This window comes from Ambystoma mexicanum, chromosome 3p, assembly GCF_040938575.1.
Source record: "Ambystoma mexicanum isolate Mex_15411 chromosome 3p, UKY_AmexF1_1, whole genome shotgun sequence".
NCBI lineage: Eukaryota > Metazoa > Chordata > Amphibia > Caudata > Ambystomatidae > Ambystoma > Ambystoma mexicanum.
Window position 1 is genome coordinate 205,181,937 of NC_090925.1, and position 22,794 is coordinate 205,204,730.

The window sequence follows — 22,794 nt, forward strand, 5'->3', positions numbered from 1 at the left end:
TTCTAATTTGTGTGTCCTACACCTACTAACAAATGCTTTAGTATACATTCCACATCTTCCCTTTTAACTGGTTTGCATGAAAATGTTTAAAGAAGTTTGAACATTCTAAAGAAAAATCTATTTGCCAACATCAGCCAAATGCACTCCATCACTCTGAAAAGTATTTACACCATCCAACTTAATATTTAACTCTCAAAAGATGCCCACCATAAACCATATGAAAAAGCGCGTACACCTTTATTGACATGGTGTCTAACTTCTTCCATTTGTGGACAAAACAAATTTGGGCATCTCCATATTTGCCTTGGATTGATTTGAGAAAAAATAATCTTAGCAGCTGGAAACAGTTACATTAGGCTTCTCAGCATATCCTTCATGGCAAGCTGCAAAGATACTGGAGTTACATAGCCCAAACTGTTGCCTCCACAATGCGCAACAATAATATCTGGACGTTTAAAGTGAGCCATACTCTCACAGAATGGTAATACGGTTGCCCAATTTAACCCACAAACTGCATACCATGAAACCTCCACTTCTTCCAATCCAGTAGTAGCAGAGATGCCACAAGATTCAGTGTAACCCTTCAATGAATGCATCCAAGAATCTCCAGCCATCCACACACGCTGCTTCTTTGTAGCCTTAGCTACAGACATCTTCACTGCACACAAGAAAGAAAACACCTGCTACCCTCTCTTCCTGTACACCACAACCACAACACCTAATGGGCTGATCCCCCAATGTCCGTGGACATCCACGACTGTCTGCCATCACCACAGTCCCGTTTCCATGCCTAGCATCCGTAAAGGACCTGGATGTCACGTGGGGTGTCTGTGGACTACTGTAACACAGGGCAGCCCTTCTACTTACACTGGCCACAACCACCACAATATAATTGAATCATTTAACAAATACGTAAAATAAGCCTTCAAAGAACAAGACTTACCTTGAACCTCCACACTCCCAATGACGTCCATGGACAGTAAAAGTGACTGTAGACTCTGCGGCACCTGCAAACGTTTTTTCACTAATAATAACAGTTCCATATTAACTTTATTCCACTACCCACTCTTTACAGCCCCTCTTTCAGCCACCAAATAACCCAAATGTGTTTTCCACACTTTTTTCTCACTGCTGTGCCCATGGTCAGCAGTGCCTGTCGGCGGATGGCATCCATTTCAAAAGTTTCAACACACCTCCCATTTTTAATTGAGCAATCAGCGGCCGCGTATGATGTCTGTGAATGTCACACTGTTCTCTGATTGGTCCAGAGGCGGACCCCAAATCAGGAAATGAGACCACTGACCGGAACCCAGAAATCAGTAATTAGTGTTTACCTACTTTTTGTCAATTTTTAAAAAAACGACTGGACGGATTTACACCAAATTTACAAATGCCCGCTTTTGGGACCAAGCCCCCGCTCCTAGTACAAATTTGGTAAAAATACATCCAGCATTTTGGGCTGTAGGCACAAGCAACATTTCTTTTCCATTGCATCTATTAATATGGAAAAAAGTCCAAAAGTCTTATCTTGGGAGGTTGCTGTGGGCTTAGCTGGTGTTATGAGTGCGTGAAGACAGCCAAGGCTGGGGTGGGAGTAGGCTTGCTCTACTTGTCCCACCCCCACACTTATGGCAGGAGACATCTGTACCATTCCCCGTGAAGTTTAGATTTTGGCCTTTCACTTCACTGCAGCTCAATACTCAGGTAAGACATTTTTGTTTACTGTCCTCCATCATAGCTCCGTTCATTTTTAATGGCTGTATGTAGTGCGTGAGCATATGCAAATGGCTGGACGGTGGAGATGTGTGGAGCCTCTGCTTTGGCCCACAGAGACCTTTATCTGGATAAAGTACCAATTCTCCCCTAGATTTTTGTATGTATGGATTATAGTAAGGTGAGCATCAAGTTCCATAGGAAACCCGAAAAATTCATTTCTAATAACGTTTGACTTGCATGACGGAATTGGCTGATGGTTTGCAAACTAAAAGTTTGTTACAGCCCCCCCGGAGCCTGGATATTTTGGGAAATATTTGTTAAAAACTGAAAAAGGTTATCAACACGGTTTTAAGGCACAGGTAGGGATCAAACAGACTTCTTACTCTGTGGAGGTATATTTATCATATACAAAAAGAAGTTCCATTCCAATGCCTCACTAATTTCAGCTTATTTCATATTGTTATTGGTACATTTCCAAATACCAAATTTGGGTATTTGGAAATGTACCAATAAGAATATGAAATAACAGATACATTCCACTTTGTGTGGGAATAGTTAGAGGTGATACCTTTGTAGACACTAAATAGATAATTGAACTTCTTTTTGTATATCATAAATACTAAAAAAAATAACATGTTTTTTTCGGCCTACTCCCATTAATTTACCCATAGAGAAAAAGTCAAAATGTTTACACAGTGCACAGCAAAAACTGCTAGATGGAATTGGACCAAGTTCAAAACAGTTGTGCACGAAGCGTTGACTAAATTTCCGGTAGGGGTCTGAGGTTATTCCGTCCAGTAATTGTGAAAATAATTGACAGAGAAGGAGGTGCCCCCTTCTCCCATAATTATAGCTATATCTCCCATGGTGCATTGCAGCAGAGAAGCTGAGAGGCTTTTCAGAAATGAAAAATCAGCAATTTTCCTCCATAATTCAATTGCTAATAACGTTTGACTTGCTGATGGATTTGGTTGAAATTCCTAAAACAGTAAGTTTGTCAAGATCTACTTCTCCAAAACTGCAGTTTTTGGGAAAATACATTATGAAATGGAAACATTATTAAGAAATCAAAATGCCACAGTTTCAGTTTTCAGCCCATTCATTGCCCCCTAGATAAAAGTGACATTTTTGAACAGCCTTAGCATGACATTCGCTGGGCAGATTTGGACCAAATAAGAAACAACTTGGGCACAACCCGTTGACTTAAATTCCATCACTGGTATGAGGTAAATCCACCCAGTAGTTTTAAAAGTATTTGACAGAGAACAGGGTGCCCCCTGCTCCATAAAACCTTTATATTGGCCCAAGTGCTTAGCAGCAGAGAGGCTAGTAACCTTTGACTTGGTGGATGGATTTGGATGACATTTTCTAAACCAAAGGTATATCAAGGCCCCCCCTTACCAACTGGACATTTTGGAACGATTGGCCAAAAAATGAAAAAGTGGTCAAGAAAACAAAAAAAGCTGTTTTCATCCTACTCACATTTGTTTTCCCATAGAGAAAATGTGTATTTCTTTAACAGCTGTTGGATGAAAACAACTGTGCAGATTTGGACCATACTTTGGGACTTACAGAGTCTAATAATGTTCTTGACATTAGAAAGAGAGTCAAAACTCTTTTGTTTATGTAGCCACTTGTCAGCACTCACCGGTGGCCAAGACGAGGCGGGGTGCAGGGCATGGTCACGGGGTATGGGATCGCTCGTGCACTCCTTGGCGCCTTGCTCCGCTGTCAGCATCACTGCCTTCAGCTTCAACATTCTGCGTAACGTTGAGAGGACTGCATCCCCCACAAGGCTGAGTACTGCACGCGCGATCACAGATATCAACTGTGACAGCCTGCCCTCCTGCAAGCGTTTTATTTTTCAAATGATGACATTATATTTTGGTGGTTGTGGCGAGTCTAGGTAGAAGGGCTGCCTTGTGCTGCAGTAGTCAGTCCACGGACACCCACGTGCCATCCAGGTCCTTTAAGATTTTTGCAACCTCTCCTTTGCCTCAGGAACCTTCCCCTCCTCTCTGAAACACTCCCTTGTGCATCCTATTCTCAAAATACCCACAGCTGATCCTTCCTGTCTGGCTAACTATCACCCAATTTCCATTACTCCCTTTGTGGGCAAACTCCTGGAAAAGCTGGCCATCTCCCAGCTTAACCTTCATTCCGATTCTGTTGGCTGTCTCCATGACCACCAGTCTGGCTTCAGAGCTGCCGGAAGCACAGAAACTGCTCTCCTGAACATCCGTGAAGATCTGCTCTCCAATCTTGACTCTAACATTCCCTCTGTCCTCATCCTACTTGATCTCTCTTCTGCCTTTGACACGGTCAACCATACCATCCTGCTCGACCTTCTGCGTGATAACCTGGGCATAACCGATCAGGCTCTGGCCTGGCTGACCTATTTCCTCTCTGATTGACCCTCCAAGATCATACTGGGGTCATTCCTATCATCCATCTCCCTCTCTACCTGTGGTGTTCCCAAGGGGTCTAACCTCTCAACCTGGCTTTCCAACCAATACCTGGCAACTCTCGCCCACTGCATTGCCATTTTCTGCTCAAATTGCCAGTCCAATTTTTGACACCTCCTCTCACTCTCTCATCTCTGATTTCCTTACTGCCATTGAAGATTGGTGTGCCGCCAATGATCTTTGTCTGAATGCCAGCAAGACTGAGATCCTCCTCATCGGCACTCCTTCCCCATCCTTTCCCATCACTCTCTGGCTGGCCTCCCTTGGCCCTCCTCATACCCCTACCTGTGAGGCTAAGAACCTTGGGGTCATCTTTGATTCCACACTTTCCTTCTCCCCCCACATCTCGGATGTCTCTAAAAAGTCACACTTCCCACTGCACCTCCTCAGAGGTATGCTGCCTTTCCTCTCCTTGCCCAAGAAGCTCATGGTCTCACAAGCTCTTGTTCTCTCTAGTTTGGACTATTGTAACAGCCTCTTTCTAAATCTACCGGCCTCTACTCTCCACCCTCTGCAACTAAATCAGAACAGGACTGCGAGACTTTTCCTTGGCCTCAAGCCCTGGGATCGTATCTCTCCAGCTCTACATTCTCTCCATTAGCTCCCAGTGGGTGCAAGGATTAAACGCATACCCCTATGCATTGTCCACATGACTTTCTTGGTCCTGGGTCCAAAATACCCTCAGCTATCCCTCTGCAAATATCTCCCCTCTCGAGCTCTTCGCTCCTCTACCTCTAACTCCCTCAGGGTCAGTCGTTTTTTAAAGAAATGGTCTGGGGGTAGATCTCTATTTTTGGCTGGGGCCTCCCTTTGGAACAGCCTCCCTGCCACACTAAAACTTGAGGAGAACCATCTCCGGTTCCGGTAGCACCTCAAGACCTTCATCTTTGCTTCTGCCTTCACCCCCCTCTCCCCTGCTGATCAGGACTCTCCTGGCACCGTGCACCTGGCCACCCTCTGTCATCCGGGCCCATGTTCCTGCTCACCTTGCCACCCTCCCACATTTCCTTCGGGCCGCCCCTTGCACTGGGGTCTATATCTGTACCCATACAGCCCCCCTTTTTCCTTCCTGCACTTATCTGACTTACCCTGTCTGCTGCCTTAAACTCAGCACTTGCCACTTGCTGGCTTCACTACCACTTTAGTTGCTTTTATTGTTTATTTATTATTATTTATTCTGTTCTCCTTTTGCTCCGCACTTTCCACTTCTCCCCCCTTCCTTGCACTTTCCCCCCTGCCCCTCTCCCATGCACTTGCACGTTCTCAATGTCACTGGGCCTAGTAAGATTGTTGTTTTGTTCTCCCTTGTTGCTCTCTGAAACACTTGTGTATGAGCGCGATTGAAATAAAATATCAATTCAATTCAATACAATTAACAATGCTAAGCATGGAAAGGGGACTGTGCTGATGGCAGACAGTTGTGGATGCCCACGGACATTGGGAATCAGCCTATTAGGTGCTGTGGTTGTGGTGTACAGGAAGAGAGGGTAGCAGGTGTTTTCTTTCTTGTGTGCAGGGATGATGACTGTAGCTATGGCTACGAAGAAGCAGAGTGTGTGGATGGCTGGAGATTCTTGGATGCATTGATTGACGGGTTACACTGAATCGTGTGGCATCTCTGCTACTAGTGGATTCTGCCTGCTGCTTGGATTGTCTTTTGGATTGCCCTGAACTGTTGTGTCGCTGGACTTGGTGTTTTGTTCATGTATTTCTGACCGCACCCGTTTTCTGGATTTCTCTTGGATTACCTTGAACTGTGCTGTATGGTTTTTACTTTTCTGGATTTGACTTTAGCTTCCATCCTGGTGCCGTTCGGGTCAGGTCACCTGCATTTACCTTGGAATTTTGCGTCCGCAGGCAACTGACATTGGGCAGTATCTTCCTGGTTTATAGACTTCCTCCACTGGTAGGAGTATGTACCTGCAGGCTTGCCCGCGCTTTATCTACATACAGATAGGAAGGTTACAAGGGGGGGGGGGGGCCGTTGGTGCTGTGTTTTTTCCTGGATGGATCTGTTCATTTACATTTTTGTTGTTTCTTTTTTGTCGCTAGTGCTGTTGGTGTGTTCTGTGCTCCTGCCTTTTCACCTGAGCCCTTGGCCTGGCGATGTTCTACTGTGTGTTGCAGGCCGTGCTCTCGGTGGAAAGTTCCCCACCATGTGTCTCTATTTTACGCATTAATTGTCAGTCAGTGCTTCCGGGCCCCAGGAGGGGCGTGACATCACTCCCAGGGGAACACTGTTTTGAATGACAGCGCTTAGATGGTCTGGCCGTAGGCACTATATAAATACCAATAGCAAAAGCAATAGCAATGACATCAGGCTAGAGGTCGGGAATGTGAAAGAAGACACCATGTGAAGTTGGGGATTTGTGGCTGGGTTGGGGAGCCAGTTATGCGTTAAAAAATGTTCAGTTTATTAGGGGAAGACCACATGACCTCATGAGATTATAGTGGCAATGCCGCAAGACACGCTCAGAAGAAAATGTGTGTCACACGAAGCAATGAGTAATAGGGGCAATGGGAGAGAGTTAGGGAGGGGAAAAGCAATTGAGTGGAGGAGACCTGGAAAAAAGAAGGAGGCCACATGTCGAGTGCCTGTGAGGACCTGGAAGGCTTTTTCATTCTGAGAAATGTTTCCCGTTATCATGGGAATCAGTGAACTGCCACTGTATTACAATAATGTGTATGTTATTGGAAATTATTAGTATGAATTTTTCACAGGAGTAAAGACATATAAAAAAGGTTTAACATCTACAGTGCCTACATCTACTGGGTAGGGGGCAATGGGTGCTGGGTAACAAATCAACGGTGTGGCATGGTCTAGTCGACCCAAAAGTAATATATTGTTGTAGACCACGTCCGAAGGCCATAGCTAGTGAGACCTCAAGAAACTCTGCAACATGTTTGCCCATGGCCAGTAGCCATGGCTAGTGTGCCCAAAAGAAAACTATTGGTAAAACATGTACAGTGGCCACAGCAGAAGGCCATGGTTAGTGGCCCAAAACCCTTGAAATTCAGTGAAAAACCATTTGTTAAGAGAGAGTTAAGGTGATCAGATATAACACAACCAAAACCCATGAAAGTCCACCTCGGAGAAGAAAATGCGTCACACAAACCAAACAATGATAGGGGTAATTGCCAGGAGAGGGCCATGGAGGTAAAAAGCAATTGAGGGGAGGCGAGGGGAGGGACCATGGAAAGAGGAGAGGGCACTTGGTGAGAGCTTGTGAGGACACAGAAGTTTGGATTTTCGAGCGTTATCGGGGGAATACTGAGAGAATCCCATGGGCATGGGTAATTCAATGTCACTGTATGTGTAGTTTGTTGCCATTATGGGGCATCCCATGGGAAAGAGGAGAGAGTGAAAGTGGCCACTGTCTATGACCAAGGGCCTTGGCTAGTGGGTCCCGAAGAAACCTATTGGTGCACAATGTACAGTGGCCACGGCCAAAGGCCATGGCGAGTGGGCCTGAAGAAACTATAGTATAACAAAATCCTTGAAATTCTGTGAACAACCTTTAGTTTGGAGAGAGTTAAGGTGATTAGATTTAATGTGAAAAATACATAAATTCAGTGAAAAAAACCTTGGTTAAGAGAGAGTTAAAGTTGATCAGATTTAACCAACAAAACCCCTGAAATTCAGCAATCGCATTTCAAGCAGGTCCACCTTAACTATGCACCCCCAGTTGCACAGCGTATGCCCACAGTAAAGACACCACTGATGACATTACTGGTGGAGTGGTGTGGGCCACTGGTACAGAGCACACTTTCCGTGAAAACCAAGTAAGAGAAGATCCACACACAATTTGTTTAAAAATATAATCTCCATATAAGAAAGTGCAAAGAGAAAAATACCTACACTTACAGGTAGGTAGGTTTTGCAAAACAAAAGATGCCACAATGTATCACATAAGTAAAACGGTTTCAAGAGTGTACTTTAGAGACTCTTTCCTAGCAGGGAAAATGCAGTAACAAGTATGTAAACAGTTTTCCTAACTAGGTTTTCCTAACTAGGCCAGTAAGTTAAGAAAGACTATGGGAGATCATTATGAGGAAACATGTGCAGTCCTTGGTGGGACGTGTCCTCAAAGATCAGTTCCTAGTGTTCTGGTGGGGGTCAAGCCACAGGACCCCTTGGTAAAGAAGAAGAGGCTCAGTGATGAAGAAATGCAGAAGAAAGTACTCACCAGCGGTGCCGAAGGGTCAGGACAGCCGTTCTGCAGCAGCAGTGCTGGAGAGCCAGAAGAGCAGTTCTGCAGCAGCGGTGCTGGAGCGTCAGGGGAGTAGTTCTGCAGCAGCAGTGCTGGAGAGTCAGGAGAGCAGTTCTGCAGCAGCGATGCTGGAGAGCCAGAAGAGCAATTCTGCAGCAGCGGTGCTGGAGAGTCAGGGGAGTAGTTCTGCAGCAGCAGTGCTGGAGAGTCGGGAGAGCAGTTCTGCAGCAGCGGTGCTGGAGAGTCAGGAGAGCAGTTCTGCAGCAACGGTGCTGGAGAGTCAGGAGAGCAGTTCTGTAGCAGCAGTTTGTTGGTGTCCAGAGGCGCTCGCTGTGCATGTTGTTCGATCACTGAGTTTCTAGCAATGACCCATCAGAGCAGGAAGGACCCTAAAATCCCTGGGAAGGGTGATTATTTCACGATTAAGTGATTCCTTGGTTGAGAATCAGAGCCAGAGGAGCGAAAGGTTAATCGGATGCAGTTGGTGGTAGTCATTGATGCAGGGTTCCCACCTTGTCCTCAGATACAGGGTTTGGCTTCTGAGGAGGGGGTCAGCATATGAAGTCAGACCGTAGAGGAGCTAGCAGGCGGCTTCTGCGGTGCAATTGCGCGATCAGCGTTGGGCGTTAGGCCTGGTCTACTCGGTCACGACTAGCACTTAGAGAGCCTGATGAGGGGATCATTACCGGTACCTAAATAGCGACCACATGCCTAAAGGCGCTGACCACAGCTGGGCATCAGCTTATAAAGGCACCATAAAGCCTGCTGGAGGCAGCCAAGTGCTGCACATGAGCACATATTAGGGGTGGGCAGGGCTATGGTCAGAACTGTCATCCGGCACACGCACAGGCTCTTAACATGACTGTATGGCAGTAGTTTTGTATTCATGCAATTTCTGCTGTGTACCCATTGGACTCAGCAAAGACTATCTTTCCATGGGGATAGCCACACCCCTTCTGGGATGTCCTAGCAGGACGCAGGGGCGTAGGAGACCCATAAAATCTGGGGGGGGGGGACAAGGGACACCTTGGGGACTTTGCTTTTTTAAAGAACTCGACTTTTCACAAAATTAAAATAGCAGTATGTATTAAATTACATATATCATCACTGTATAAAACAAGAGAAAAGAAGAAAACAACACCGAAGAAAAAGAAAAGCAGTTCAGAGTATAAAATCCTCCCAGCAATGGACATTTAGAGAGATCTTTTTATAATACTCTCACCTGCGCTTTAAATGCAGATGCTTGATGGAGTTTCGCCAACCCTTCCTATCCTATTCCACTTGAGCCCCTTTACAGCAGTGTATGGGCTGCAATCATACCTCGCCACCAGGGTATTTACTGGATTTACATGGATAGCAGAACAAGCGCGGTTTGAATCTCGAGGCTCCATTTTATTTTTTTATGGGTCACCAAGATGGCTTATGGTTGCCACTATTAAAACTTGTCTACAATGCATTAGTCAGCTGGTGGTGGGTAACAAACATGTAGTTTTAAAACAAGCATTGGCAACGCCAACCATTTGGGCTTTAATGTAGGCATGGAAAAGGCACTTGCCAAGCACTGCCAGAGTGGTATTAGGTACCCACTGAAGGTAGCAGCTGCAAAATGGTGCAAGTACCTGGACAGTTAATAGCAGTTCCGGGCAAATGCCCAATACGTATACACAAGCAAACACTTGCCATTGCTAGTTTTTAGCAGGACTTCAGTGAAGGAAATGCATAGTGCTAATAGAGTGGATGAAGGCATCCCTGGCTAAGACATTTGTATTACACTAGTAATATGTTCCCAGCTCCAATTAAGTTATTAACTACATAGGGCTTCGTAGTAAACATCCCTAAGTCAGTGGCTTTATCTAAACCAGAACTGGCGTTGCTAAAATAGCCCAAATAACATGATGCTGTTTCGCAAGGCAAGATGCCACGCACCTGGCACCAGCTCCCACTACAGGACAGGTCAGAGGTGAATATATACCTCATTTAAGGTTAGTCCTGACTTCAGACCTAGGCTGCAGGTAGGATTGAGTGAAAAGGGAGTGGATTCAGGAACAGCCTGCTGTGACTGTCTCTTCCTGGAGACAAACAAGATAGGAGTGCAGATGACACTGGGGCAGTGGGAGAACGTCGAGCCTGTGCTCCCATGTTCCTTCTAATAAATCCTCCCCATGCCGGCCTGCAGCTGGGAGAGGGGGGTCACTGTGTGTATTATCAGGCCCAATCAATGCACAGACAGCAGTAGTTTGTTTGTGCCTACACCTCTTTGCGCCAAATTTCTGATGTAAATGAATAAAAGTACGTAGTCAAGTTTCTTCAAGTATATTTTCTTAATTTATTTGATATATGTTCTGCCCATATGGATGACACGTGTTTCGGCGTTTCATTGGCGCCTTTTTCAAATCCGGGCTGAATGCAAGCGTAACATGTAATAAAACAAAACACAAAATATAACATATGAAATAGCATATAGTAGTTAGAATAGTGACTTAGGCTGTGTAGTATATCCTTTTAGCATTCTCAAATTGCATGAACACCTAAAAGTGCAGCACCTCTTAGTTACCTCAAATGGTTAAAAATAAATCCATTATAGTGTCTATGCTAGTTTTTTAAAATTAAATTTGTGCAATCCGAAAAAGAAGTAAGTATGGGATGGCATGGACCTAACAATTTTTGGCTGTCAGAAAAGCATGTAAATTTGTTTTCTTACCCTTATTGAATGTAATGCGAATCTCCCTTTCCTTATTTCCGGGAATTAGTTTTTAGTTGAAGTGTATCACGGTAGTTCCAGGGTTAAATCCCACCTAAAACAAATTTGGTTGTTCTATTATGCTAACATTAGCCTTTTAACCTTCTATCGGATTGATTCTTTATGCATGATTCCCTAGCATATATTTAGACACATTTTAAACTCTAGTAAGCATGACTAGTAACATCTTTCTCATTGCATTTATGTAAAAAGTGCTATTCATATTTGCAATCCTCCAATCGCATTACATATCCTTGATCTCATGCATTCTGTTACTCTAGCGGTCACTAGGAATTACTTTTTCAGTTACAATGACTGGTAACCGATTTGCTCCCCATTTGTGTTTACCAAAACACCCTTTCGCGTGAGTTTGAAATCCCAACCAAAATATATTTTGTTTATGCCACTCGGCATCAAGCGTGCTGAATTCTACATTGAGCATGCTTGTAGCGGTGGTCTTTCCACCCCTTAAAAGCGCTTACCTACAAAATTCTCTTGCTCATGCCTCAAGCGTCGGGGGTCCCGTTTTGGTTCTGGCAAATCCTTGTTCATAAAGAGTTACAGATTGCTAGTCCCTCTTTCCTTTTGTTCATTTGCAAAATTCGGCGGCCATACTTTGGGCTGAGTTTTAGTATGTAAGTCCTTTTTTCCTTTTTGATGTTTAAAATGATCTGTTGCATTTGTGTTTAGTGTAACATTGATTTGAATTTAAACTTCCGTATTTATCTTGCGCGGCTGATCTGTTACTTATTATTATGTCCAAATTTACAAAAATTAAAGTTAAAGGAGTAACTAATTTTTCACTATGTTTATTAGTATTTTTTTCCCTTCCCCCCCCGCAATCTCTTTATATTATGTATACCTAAGACAGTTTCCTGTTGGGAATGGTGCATTATGGTAACTTTAGTTTTCTTCATTGACCATTATTTTCTCCCTATATTTTATTAGCATTCTTTTCACAATTTCAGAATGGTGCATTGTGGTTTGATGTAAATTTCGCCTCTCTCATCTGTTTAACTTTCATCTGATTAGCGGTTTCGCCCATATAGGATCTCCCCATGTGTATATCTAAAACATATGATTTAACAGTGCACATTCTTTTCACAATTTCAGAATAGTGCATTGTGGTACCTGTGGTTTGATGTTAATTTCGCCTCTCTCATCTGTTTAACTTTCATCTGATTAGCGGTTTCGCCCATATATAGGATCTCCCCATGTGTATATCTGAAGCATATGTTTTAACATTGCAGTATTCAATAATATTTTTCTATGCAACAAATTATAATTGAACAAAATAGAAAACAGGAAAAAAACATTTTTGTAATTAATGAAAACATTTGCAATATTCATAACAAGAGTCGTGTATATTATCATTTTTTTGGTTTTGTTTCTGCTATTTCTCTGCTACTTCTCCAGCATCACAAAAAGTGAATCATTTCATTGTCTGAATTTAATCCACGTTCCAATGTTTGAAAATGGCAGATTAATCTGGCTTCTTCTTGCCTTAAGCAAAGTTCTTGATTTCCTCCTCGTTTGCCCATTTTGATTCTTTTCAGTCCAATAAATCTAATGTCTTTTTTATTTTGCATTTGGTGTTGGTTTTGCCAATGAACAGATAACGGGAGGTTTTTGTCTTGACTTCCTATGGCTGAAATATGTTCTCTAATTCTAGTTCTTAACTCCCGAATGGTGCTCCCAATGTAGAGCAGATTACAGACACATATCGCTGCGTAGACCACATGTTTGGATCTACAATTAATTTGTTCCATAATCTTTGTTTTGACACCTTCTTGGTTCGTAAAAGTAACTGTTTCTTGTAGTGCATAGTGGCACATCGAACAGAAGCCACATTTCCTGAAACCTGACTGTGGTTGTCGTAACCATGTTTGTGATCTTGTTTCTTCTTCCTCCTCTTCGGACATCATAGAAGGACTCAACATGTTTTTCAGAGTTCTGGCTTTCCTATAAATTATTGTTGGATAATCTTGTATGTGTTTCTCGATATGTGGGTCTAGTTTTAATAAATACCAGTTCTTTTTTAGGACTTTTTAAATTTCTTTTTTGTTTGCACCATATGCCGTAATAAAATGAATAGTATCATCTGGTTGTGTACTTTTGCTGCTTTGAGATAATGTTGATTGTCTGGTCATGTTTTGGCTTTCATTTTTGCAGTTTAAATTGATTTTTGTGAGTATCCTCTGGCCTTAAATCTGTCCGATAACAGTTGACATTCACTCTCAAAATCTGATAATTCTGTGCAATTACGTCGTGCTCTAATGAACTCTCCTTTCGGAATGTTGTGGATAACCGGTTTATGGTGGCAGCTAGTCGCATACAATGTTGAATTGACTTCCGTCTCTTTTCTGAATGTGTTTGTGTGTAATTGTCCTTTCTAGGCCAAATTCATTGTTATTTGCTTGGTTTAGTAAAGACTCCAGTTCTTCCGGTGTACCGTTCCAAATAATTAGTACATCATCGATGTACCTTAGCCATTTGATTATTTTGTTCTTGAACTCAGGTATTTGGTATATGTGTAGGTCTTCAAACATTCCCATTACAATGTTGGCAAGGGCTGGGGCATATTTAACGCCCATTGCGACTCCACGTATTTGTCGAAAAAACTGATTATTGAAAATGAAAACATTATTCTCTAAAGTTGTCATGAGCATTTCTTTAAGCATGCATGCAGAGTTGAAAAATGACGCAGATCTATTTTTGAAAGTATAGTCCATTGCCTCCAGGGCCAATTCGTATTTAATAGATGTATATAGAGCCTTGACGTCCCATGTTGCTAATAAGTATGTATCTTGCCACTGAATTTCTTCTACAATTTTAATGGCATCTGTTGTGTCTTTCAGATATGCCTGTATTTTAGGTACTTCAGGTCTTATTATATTGTCAATATATTCCGCTATAGGTTCTGTCGCCCAACCTATGCCACTTACAATAGGCCTTCCTTCTGGGATAGTGTCATATTTCTTGTGAACTTTCGGAAGAAAGTATATGGTTGGAATTGTAGGTTTATTTACCTGTAGGTGTGTCTGCTCTTCATCAGTTATTAGTCCTTGCTGGTGCCAGGCATTAATAAGGCTTGTCAAATCTTGTGTTATTTTCGGTATTGGATTTCCTATTAATTTCTCATAACATTCTGGATTTTCCAAGTGGTCCATAGCCATCTTTATGTAATCCACTCTATTTATTATTATAATGTTGCCACCTTTGTCCGCTTCCTTGATAACCAATTGATGATTTGATTGTAATTTTCTTATGGCAAGAATTTCATTTGCTGTAAGATTTTTGAAATTAGTCTTGTTTTTTATTTGTGGTCTTTTTCTTAAGTAGTATAAATCTTGTGTGACGGCTCTGTAAAATGCGTCCACCATGTTATCTAGTGATAGCTGGGGTGTGAACCTGGATTTGGGTTTCAATTCTTTCATGGAAAAAGGAGTTGGCTGTATTTCTAACTCATGAATGGTTTGATGTATTGGATAGTCTCCTGGTTCTTGTAGGGATCGTAATAGGTGAATACCGCTTAGTTCTTCTATGGTTATATCACTTCTAGTTATGGTTTCAGATGTTTTTTTCCTTTTTTCAACTTGACTCGCAAAAAATTTTTAAGTTTTAATTTCCGAACAAATTTGAAAAGATCCACATGTATTTCTATGGGTTCAAACTCAGTTGTCGGGGAGAATGATAGGCCTTTATTCAATACATTAATTTCATCTTCAGTTAGTATTTGGTTCGATATGTTCATCACCAGGTTATTTATTTCTGTTGTTTTTTGGCAGCTTCTTTCGACGCCGCCCGTGTTAATCGTCGATAGGCGTCTGAGCCGTCTGGATTTTCTGGGTCCTCCTGATCCTCTCTTACCTCTTCTCCGACTCGTTTCTGTGAGGTGTCTGGTGCTTTGCTCATCTGAAAACGGACTTGTTTCGTCTGAATGTTTCTGTTTCCTTGTTTGTATCTTTTGATTTGATTTAGAAATCCTTGTCCCTTCGGTTTTGCAGTTCCTAATACTGTTTCCACGTCATTCTCATTTTCGGGTTCTTCCTCTGACTCTGAACTGGACGGTGAAGTGTTGGGAGTAGTCTCTCTTGATGTTGGTTTGATTTTATTATATTTCTCTTGGAAAGTGTATACTCTATCCTCTTGGTAATCTCTGTCATCACAATAGAATTTTCTCAATTTTCTCAATTTTATCTCGTCTTGATATTCTTTGAGAATTTCATGCATTTTCAAAAAGTTCTTTTCTTTAGTCACTTCTAAGGCTTTTGCCTCTTTAATTTCCTTTTTTATATTTTCAATTTGATCAGTTATTCGTCTGTGTTCTCTCTGTGCATGCTCAATTAGCTTTTCTAACATGTGTTTTGAACATTGATTGAGGTTTGTTTCCCAATTTTTAGCCAAATCTTTATCATCGTCTTTACTGAAATCTGGAAAGATCAAAATGCGAAGTCCTCTTGGGATCTGGTCCTTTGATACATAGTTTTTCAGAGAGATTATTTCCCAATACTTATCAATTTCTTTGTGAGAGGCCCTCTCTAGTTTTACAAATTTATATCTGAGGTCCTCTCTTTTCGGAAAACTTGAAGTGAAAGCATGGGTGTTATTCCCTTTGGCAGAGAAAAGTTTGTTTGCTTCTTCTTCTCTATTCTCCATGTATTCTGCCATTTTTTGAATTCGTTTTCCCAAATTGGTCTGCGTGGTACTGTATCTCCTAGTAACAATCTACTGAGTGAGGAACTTCTTGAGTGGGGATCTCATAAGGTGTACTCTCGCGACCCGTATGTTAGTGCTATTAAGGTTGGCAATGGTTTTCTTATTTTATTATTTTATTCTTGTGTCGCAAGAATGCCGAGTGGCATAAACAAAATATATTTTGGTTGGGATTTCAAACTCACGCGAAAGGGTGTTTTGGTAAACACAAATGGGGAGCAAATCGGTTACCAGTCATTGTAACTGAAAAAGTAATTCCTAGTGACCGCTAGAGTAACAGAATGCAGGAGATCAAGGATATGTAATGCGATTGGAGGATTGCAAATATGAATAGCACTTTTTACATAAATGCAATGAGAAAGATGTTACTAGTCATGCTTACTAGAGTTTAAAATGTGTCTAAATATATGCTAGGGAATCATGCATAAAGAATCAATCCGATAGAAGGTTAAAAGGCTAATGTTAGCATAATAGAACAACCAAATTTGTTTTAGGTGGGATTTAACGCTGGAACTACCGTGATACACTTCAACTAAAAACTAATTCCCGGAAATAAGGAAAGGGAGATTCGCATTACATTCAATAAGGGTAAGAAAACAAATTTACATGCTTTTCTGACAGCCAAAAATTGTTAGGTCCATGCCATCCCATACTTACTTTTTTTTTCGGATTGCACAAATTTAATTTTAAAAAACTAACATAGTCACTGTAATGGATTTGTTTTTAACCATTTGAGGTAACTAAGAGGTGCTGCACTTTTAGGTGTTCATGCAATTTGAGAATGCTAAAAGGATATACTACACAGCCTAAGTCACTATTCTAACTACTAAATGTGTTACAAAATATGCTAAAATGCTATTTCATATGTTATATTTTGTGTTTTGTTTTATTACATGTTACGCTTGCATTCAGCCCGGATTTGAAAAAGGCGCCAATGAAACGCCGAAACACGTGTCATCCATATGGGCAGAACATATATCAAATAAATTAAGAAAATATACTTGAAGAAACTTGACTACGTACTTTTATTCATTTACATCAGAAATTTGGCGCAAAGAGGTGCAGGCACAAACAAACTACTGCTTACTTTACAAACGGAGCTGAGGGACTCTATGTCTCCGTGTTGACCTACATCCTTTCGACACAAGAATAAAATAATAAAATAAGAAAACCATTGCCAACCTTAATAGCACTAACATACGGGTCGCGAGAGTACACCTTATGAGATCCCCACTCAAGAAGTTCCTCACTCAGTAGATTGTTACTAGGGGATACAGTACCACGCAGACCAATTTGGGAAAACGAATTCAAAAAATGTCAGAATACATGGAGAATAGAGAAGAAGAAGCAAACAAACTTTTCTCTGCCAAAGGGAATAACACCCATGCTTTCACTTCAAGTTTTCCGAAAAGAGAGGACCTCAGATATAAATTTGTAAAACTAGAGAGGGCCTCTCGCAAAGAAATTGATAAGTATTGGGAAATAATCTCTCTGAAAAACTATGTATCAAAGGACCAGATCCCAAGAGCACTTCGCATTTTGATCTTTCCAGATTTCAGTAAAGACGATGATAAAGATTTGGCTAACAATTGGGAAACAAACCTCAATCAATGTTCAAAACACATGTTAGAAATGCTAATTGAGCATGCACAGAGAGAACACAGACGAATAACTGATCAAATTGAAAATATAAAAAAGGAAATTAAAGAGGCAAAAGCCTTAGAAGTGACTAAAGAAAAGAACTTTTTGAAAATGCATGAAATTCTCAAAGAATATCAAGACGAGATAAAATTGAGAAAATTGAGAAAATTCTATCCTGATGACAGAGATTACCAAGAGGATAGAATATACACTTTCCAAGAGAAATATAATAAAATCAAACCAGCATCAAGAGAGACTACTCCCAACACTTCACCGTCCAGTTCAGAGGCAGAGGAAGAACCCGAAAATGAGAATGACGTGGAAACAGTATTAGGAACTGCAGAACCGAAGGGACAAGGATTTCTAAATCAAATCAAAAGATACAAACAAGGAAATAGAAACATTCAGACGAAACAAGTCCGTTTTCAGATCAGCAAAGCACCAGACACCTCACAGAAACGAGTCGGAGAAGAGGTAAGAGAGGATCAGGAGGACCCAGAAAATCCAGACGGCTCAGACGCCTATCGACGATTAACACGGACGGCGTCGAAAGAAGCTGCCAAAAAACAACAGAAATAAATAACTTGGTGATGAACATATCGAACCAAATACTAACTGAAGATGAAATTAATGTATTGAATAAAGGCCTATCATTCGCCCCGACAACTGAGTTTGAACCCATAGAAATACATGTGGATCTTTTCAAATTTGTTTGGAAATTGAAACTTAAAAAATTTTTTGCGACTCAAGTTGAAAAAAGGAAAAAAACATCTGAAACCATAACTAGAAGTGATTTAACCATAGAAGAACTAAGCGGCATTCACCTATTAAGATCCCTACAAGAACCAGGAGACTATCCAATACATCAAACCATTCATGAGTTAGAAATACAGGCAACTCCTTTGTCCATGAAAGAATTGAAACCCAAATCCAGGTTCACACCCCAGCTATCACCAGATAACATGGTGGACGCATTTTACAGAGCCGTCACACAAGATTTATACTACTTAAGAAAAAGACCACAAATAAAAAATAAGACTAATTTCAAAAATCTTACAGCAAATGAAATTCTTGCCATAAGAAAATTACAATCAAATCATCAATTGGTTATCAAGGAAGCGGACAAAGGTGGCAACATTATAATAATGAATAGAGTGGATTACATAAAGATGGCTATGAACCACTTGGAAAATCCAGAATGTTATGAGAAATTAATAGGAAATCCAATACCGAAAATAACACAAGATTTGACAAGCCTTATTAATGCCTGCCACCAGCAAGGACTAATAACTGATGAAGAGCAGACACACCTACGGGTAAATAAACCTACAATTCCAACCATATACATTCTTCCGAAAGTTCACAAGAAATATGACACTATCCCAGAAGGAAGGCCTATTGTAAGTGGCATAGGTTGGGCGACAGAACCTATAGCGGAATATATTGACAATATAATAAGACCTGAAGTACCTAAAATACAGGCATATCTGAAAGACACAACAGATGCCATTAAAATTGTAGAAGAAATTCAGTGGCAAGATACATACTTATTAGCAACATGGGACGTCAAGGCTCTATATACATCTATTAAATAAGAATTGGCCCTGGAGGCAATGGACTATACTTTCAAAAATAGATCTGCGTCATTTTTCAACTCTGCATGCATGCTTAAAGAAATGCTCATGACAACTTTAGAGAATAATGTTTTCATTTTCAATAATCAGTTTTTTCGACAAATACGTGGAGTCGCAATGGGCATTAAATATGCCCCAGCCCTTGCCAACATTGTAATGGGAATGTTTGAAGACCTACACATATACCAAATACCTGAGTTCAAGAACAAAATAATCAAATGGCTAAGGTATATCGATGATGTACTAATTATTTGGAACGGTACACCGGAAGAACTGGAGTCTTTACTAAACCAAGCAAATAACAATGAATTTGGCCTAGAATTTATTGGGCAAAGCAGCAAAACAGAAATTAACTTTTTGGATCTAACCATCTTTGTATCCACAGGACAATTACACACAAAAACATTCAGAAAAGAGACGGAAGTCAATTCAACATTGTATGCGACTAGCTGCCACCATAAACCGGTTATCCACAACATTCCGAAAGGAGAGTTCATTAGAGCACGACGTAATTGCACAGAATTATCAGATTTTGAGAGTGAATGTCAACTGTTATCAGACAGATTTAAGGCCAGAGGATACTCACAAAAATCAATTAAAACTGCAAAAATGAAAGCCAAAAACATGACCAGACAATCAACATTATCTCAAAGCAGCAAAAGTACACAAGCAGATGATACTATTCATTTTATTACGGCATATTGTGCAAACAACAAAGAAATTAAAAAAGTCCTAAAAAAGAACTGGTATTTATTAAAACTAGACCCACATATCGAGAAACACATACAAGATTATCCAACAATAATTTATAGGAAAGCCAGAAATCTGAAAAACATGTTGAGTCCTTCTATGATGTCCGAAGAGGAGGAAGAAGAAACAAGATCACAAACATGGTTACGACAACCACAGTCAGGTTTCAGGAAATGTGGCTTCTGTTCGATGTGCCACTATGCACTACAAGAAACAGTTACTTTTACGAACCGAGAAGGTGTCAAAACAAAGATTAGGGAACAAATTAATTGTAGATCCAAACATGTGGTCTACGCAGTGATATGTGTCTGTAATCTGCTCTACATTGGGAGCACCATTCGGGAGTTAAGAACTAGAATTAGAGAACATATTTCAGCCATAGGAAGTCAAGACAAAAACCTCCCGTTATCTGTTGATTGGCAAAACCAACACCAAATGCAAAATAAAAAAGACATTAGATTTATTGGACTGAAAAGAATCAAAATGGGCAAAAGAGGAGGAAATCAAGAACTTTGCTTAAGGCAAGAAGAAGCCAGATTAATCTGCCATTTTCAAACATTGGAACATGGATTAAATTCAGACAATGAAATGATTCACTTTTTGTAATGCTGGAGAAGTAGCAGAGAAATAGCAGAAACAAAACCAAAAAAATGATAATATACAGGACTCTTGTTATGAATATTGCAAATGTTTTCATTAATTACAAAAATGTTTTTTTCCTGTTTTCTATTTTGTTCAATTATAATTTGTTGCATAGAAAAATATTATTGAATACTGCAATGTTAAAACATATGCTTCAGATATACACATGGGGAGATCCTATATATGGGCGAAACCGCTAATCAGATGAAAGTTAAACAGATGAGAGAGGCGAAATTAACATCAAACCACAGGTACCACAATGCACTATTCTGAAATTGTGAAAAGAATGTGCACTGTTAAATCATATGTTTTAGATATACACATGGGGAGATCCTATATGGGCGAAACCGCTAATCAGATGAAAGTTAAACAGATGAGAGAGGCGAAATTTACATCAAACCACAATGCACCATTCTGAAATTGTGAAAAGAATGCTAATAAAATATAGGGAGAAAATAATGGTCAATGAAGAAAACTAAAGTTACCATAATGCACCATTCCCAACAGGAAACTGTCTTAGGTATACATAATATAAAGAGATTGCGGGGGGGAAGGGAAAAAAATACTAATAAACATAGTGAAAAATTAGTTACTCCTTTAACTTTAATTTTTGTAAATTTGGACATAATAATAAGTAACAGATCAGCCGCGCAAGATAAATACGGAAGTTTAAATTCAAATCAATGTTACACTAAACACAAATGCAACAGATCATTTTAAACATCAAAAAGGAAAAAAGGACTTACATACTAAAACTCAGCCCAAAGTATGGCCGCCGAATTTTGCAAATGAACAAAAGGAAAGAGGGACTAGCAATCTGTAACTCTTTATGAACAAGGATTTGCCAGAACCAAAACGGGACCCCCGACGCTTGAGGCATGAGCAAGAGAATTTTGTAGGTAAGCGCTTTTAAGGGGTGGAAAGACCACCGCTACAAGCATGCTCAATGTAGAATTCAGCACGCTTGATGCCGAGTGGCATAAACAAAATATATTTTGGTTGGGATTTCAAACTCACGCGAAAGGGTGTTTTGGTAAACACAAATGGGGAGCAAATCGGTTACCAGTCATTGTAACTGAAAAAGTAATTCCTAGTGACCGCTAGAGTAACAGAATGCATGAGATCAAGGATATGTAATGCGATTGGAGGATTGCAAATATGAATAGCACTTTTTACATAAATGCAATGAGAAAGATGTTACTAGTCATGCTTACTAGAGTTTAAAATGTGTCTAAATATATGCTAGGGAATCATGCATAAAGAATCAATCCGATAGAAGGTTAAAAGGCTAATGTTAGCATAATAGAACAACCAAATTTGTTTTAGGTGGGATTTAACCCTGGAACTACCGTGATACACTTCAACTAAAAACTAATTCCCGGAAATAAGGAAAGGGAGATTCGCATTACATTCAATAAGGGTAAGAAAACAAATTTACATGCTTTTCTGACAGCCAAAAATTGTTAGGTCCATGCCATCCCATACTTACTTCTTTTTTGGATTGCACAAATTTAATTTTAAAAAACTAACATAGTCACTGTAATGGATTTATTTTTAACCATTTGAGGTAACTAAGAGGTGCTGCACTTTTAGGTGTTCATGCAATTTGAGAATGCTAAAAGGATATACTACACAGCCTAAGTCACTTTTCTAACTACTAAATGTGTTACAAAATATGCTAAAATGCTATTTCATATGTTATATTTTGTGTTTTGTTTTATTATATGTTACGCTTGTATTCAGCCCGGATTTGAAAAAGGGGCCAATGAAACGCCGAAACACGTGTCATCCATATGGGCAGAACATATATCAAATAAATTAAGAAAATATACTTGAAGAAACTTGACTACGTACTTTTATTCATTTACATCAGAAATTTAGCGCAAAGAGGTGTAGGCACAAACAAACTACTGCTTACTTTACAAACGGAGCTGAGGGACTCTATGTCTCCGTGTTGACCTACATCTTTGCGACACAAGAATAAAATAATAAAATAAGAAAACCATTGCAACCTTAATAGCACTAACATACGGGTCGCGAGAGTACACCTTATGAGATCCCCACTCAAGAAGTTCCTCACTCAGTACAATGCACAGACAGGTATGGTGTAGTGTATATATCTGCAATTATTTCAACAAACGAATTCTAATCGTCCTCGTGCAGGCCTTGTGAGCATGGACACCAGCCGACACGTGCAATTTTAGAACAAAAGGATTTTTGGACTTGGGGATTTGACCCCGCTATTACTTACCTGACAACAGTCGTATGGATCTTTCACG